Below are 4,131 nucleotides of genomic sequence, written 5' to 3'. Positions count from 1 at the left end.
TTACTTTACATTCCCCATATGTCTACTTCATGCTTGGATCTATTTTTGGAGATGTTACAAGCAAATCTTGAAATTTTTCTGAATATTTCTAAAACCCACATTTTCAGGACCAGTTTAGGTCTGAAGTCACTTTGTGAGGCTTACATAATAGAAACCACCCAAAAATTACCCCATTTTACAAACTACACCCTTCAAGGTAATCAAAACTGATTTTACAAACTTTGTTAACCCTTTAGGGGTTCCACAAGAATTAATGGAAAATAGAGATAACATTTCAAAATTTCACTTAGCCATAGCCATAGGGTATAATTTTTTGCAGGATGAGGTGACGGTCCCCATTATATCAGGTAATGGTGGGTTATGTGAGAAGATTGGTCAATTCATTGACCATCATCTAAAAATGCTTGTTAACACTTTACCATCCTTCATACAGGACACAACGGCAGCGCTAAATAGACTAAATAACATGCAAGTTGAAGATAACATGATTCTGGTCACAGCTGATGTTGAAGCGCTATATTCGAACATTAAGCACGAAGATGGTCTAAAAGCAGTGGCTGAATACCTTAAAGGTAATAATATGGAAGGGGGGTTTAACGAATTAATCCTCACCCTGCTGAAATTCATATTGGAACATAATTTTTTTCTTTTCAATGATGAATTTTTTCTACAGACACAAGGTGTAGCGATGGGGGCCACGTGTGCCCCATCCTATGCAAACCTGTTTTTAGGAGCCTGGGAAAGAGAAATATTTATGAATGAAGCAACACCATACATCAATAAAGTGCATAACTGGATGCGATTTATTGATTACATCTTCTTTCTATGGGAAGGCACGCAAGAAGATCTAAAAAAATTCATCACTGCTCTAAACAACAATAACCACAATATATTCTTAACTTTTCAGATGGGCAAGGAGGTCACATTTCTAGACCTAAAGATACAAATAAAAGAGAATGGGACATTAGAAACTGACGTCCATAGGAAAGAAACTGCGGTTAATACGCTACTGCATGCCGAATCATCCCATCCAAAATCCACCATAGATGGAATACCTATTGGACAATTCGCAAGGATAAAGAGGATTTGCTCTAATGAAAGTAAGTATAAAGAACGAAGTAAAGAAATGATAGAGAGATTCAAAGCCAGAGGATACAGCAATAAACAGATTAAGAGAGGAGCTGGTAAAATAAAGAAAAAGAAACAAGAACAACTGTTATGCCCGAATATGATTAAAATGGAAGCTACAGCACATAACACCAGATTCTTAACTGAATACAATAGTCAATGGTGGCAGATAAAGGAAATATTGGAAAGACACTGGAACATATTACAAACAGATGTGGTCTTAAAGAAATGCATTTCGGAAAAGCCCTTCGTAACAGCGAAAAGGGCAAAGAATTTTAAAGATGCATTGGTTCACAGCCATTTTATAAGCAGAACTGCCAGTGATGGTAATGATAAACTAAAAGGGTCCTTCCCCTGTGGGACATGCAAGGCATGTAAAAACATGATAAAAACTACAGAATTGACTGGTCTAAATCATGACAAAAGGTATAAAATCAAAATCAAAGAATATATCTCATGTTCCTCAAAAGGCGTCATATACCACGCCAGATGCCCTTGTGACAAGATCTACATAGGTCTTACGAATTAAGGGAATTAAGGGTACGAATTAGGGGACATATACGAGACATAGAGAAAAGTAAAGAGGAAGAAGATCTTAACAACCTCAAAACTATACCTAGACATTTTAAATTATTTCACCAAAGCAATGAAAAACTGCTGAGATTTACGGGAATAGACCAGATTCACATGGGGATACGGGGGGGGGGGGGGGGGGACCTCAGTAAAAGATTAGCCCAAATTGAGAGCAAATGGATTTTTACATTGGGAACCATGGAACCTAAAGGGCTTAATGTAACCATGGGATTCAGTTCCTTCTTGTAAACTGTAGGGGGTTTTAGACAGAATTTATAGGAAAAAAATAAATATATAATATTTTAACATTGTCTTGTTTGACTATTGTAGAACTTACGTGGAGGTGTTGAGTGATCGATGGCTGGATTCCTGTGTCCGAAACTGCACATTGAAACCTGTGGAGGAAAAAATAAGAAGGAGAAAAGAAGAATTAAATATCTAATGAGTATATCCATCTGTAAAGGACATTCTAGTACAACATATGGAATTATTACTATACCGGCTAAACTGGATATGAAAGTAATGTGTGAGGGTTGATATTCAATTCAGCTCTGTCAAGCATACACTATGTATATGTGTGAGTATAGATTAATAGGGGTTTGGATGGTGATAATGCCCTGAGAGGCATCTGTCACATATATAGAGGGTGCACAGATAAATAGACACTAGTTTATATTTAGAGAGGATGTTAACTACCCATTTATATTATAGAGGGTGCACAGATAAATAGGCACCAGTCTACAGTAAGGGAGGATGTATTCACCCACTCGCTTTAGTGGGAATAGGTTTGAATCATGGGATTGATAGCATTTAGGTAGAATTATTAATTTCACTTTAGATATTGATAGTAAGACATATGCACGGCACTTTAATGTTTGCGATAATGAAATGGGCATGAATATATGAGATTTTATACTTATTTATATTTATATTAATGACAGATAATACGCACTTTATTTTATCTATGCACTAGACACTTTGATAAATGGACTTGACGTCATGTATATGGACATGTTAACATATACGTGAGATAAGATATTGAATGGACTTGAGATAAGTATCTTACACCTTTATGGATGGTTTTGGCATGATATATGTGGATGTGCCAATGTATACATGGGATGTGATACTGATTGGATTAATGCAGAGATATAGACATGCCATATATTGGCAGGTATATATGTGTGCATTTTGTGTGTACATATGTATATCTTGCGCTCACCATATGATGGCATGTGTGCACTTAGTGCAGATCCATATATATCTTGCTCGTATCCAATTGAATAGTAGATACTATATTGTTAACAATATTGACCCCACATTTATGTCCCTCCACCTGGTTATGTATTTATGATTTTTTCCAGCATAGATTGATGTATAGACAAATATAATGCATAGATAAATATGGCATCTGTGTAATGTAGATACTTTTGAATGATATGGAAGCGAGTTTCGGCACTGTAATATTCAGTGGCGTTGCGGATTGATCTGCGTACAATCTACAATTTGATATGTTGGAGAGACGGAAGATCAATACCAGTAATAGACACATAGACAAGAAAATACCTACACATACATTGCTATGAAGATGGATAACCTGATGATTCCTGTACGCATCGCGGATGGGAGGACTTTCGCCGTCCCGACGGGCGTGATCGGGGTGACGTCAGACGCATTCTGCCCTCACTTGGATCGCGCTGATGGGAGGGCGGAAGTCCCTTATACACCCATATCTGACGATTGCGGGATGCGCCGCTATAGGAATCACTAGCAATAGGATCACATGACACAGGGATTGCCAGCTATTGGCCACTAACCACTTAAAAAGACCTCTTAAGCCATTAGAAAGGAAATCCTCCTGATGAAGCATTAGCGAAACGTACGTCGAGGAGTACGCCAGATAGAGACAGCCCACATACACGCCACTGGATATCGGGTAAGTGAGAAGCTTAGATCGGTCCGATACATTCATTATGGCAGCTTTATGTTGTACTGAATTGTTTGGATGGTATGGATCAAAATATATGGATGCCATCTATACCCGATATTTATTCATGCTAGATTCACCTTACAGATGAGGTAGTTGTGTTTTCATGGCTAGATACAGCTTTGATAATTATATGCTGATCTAGACCCCTCATTCACAACGCCCTCACTGTGATTGAGGGAATCAAGCGATTGAATATCTGCTGGTAGTGGAATTATTGTGGACTGCCCCTTGAGGCACGCTGTACGGTCTCTACGTTTATGTTTGTATGTTATGTCATAATAAAATTTAATTTTATTGGGTAATTTTTTGTACCTGTTCTCTTTTTGTTAATATAGGTATTTTTATAGAGCAGGTTCTTATGGATGCGGCGATACCTAACATGTCTACTTATTTTATTTTTTTAAGTTTAACTTAAAAAAGCATTTTTGAAACAAAAAAAA

General features: G+C 37.3%; 1 long non-coding RNA gene across 1 annotated transcript; it reads left to right on the top strand.

The window, feature by feature from the left end:
* Window positions 1-290: 290 nt before the first annotated feature.
* On the top strand, window positions 291-3,931 carry LOC122926424. The gene is made up of 3 exons (XR_006387668.1): window positions 291-572; window positions 908-1,100; window positions 2,032-3,931. It is a non-coding gene; the product is annotated as an uncharacterized LOC122926424 (long non-coding RNA).
* Window positions 3,932-4,131: the final 200 nt, after the last annotated feature.

Source organism: Bufo gargarizans, chromosome 2 (genome assembly GCF_014858855.1).
Source record: "Bufo gargarizans isolate SCDJY-AF-19 chromosome 2, ASM1485885v1, whole genome shotgun sequence".
In the NCBI taxonomy this organism is placed as follows: Eukaryota; Metazoa; Chordata; class Amphibia; order Anura; family Bufonidae; genus Bufo; species Bufo gargarizans.
Note: the sequence above shows the minus strand (reverse complement) of the source record. Positions and strands in the feature narration are given on the sequence as shown.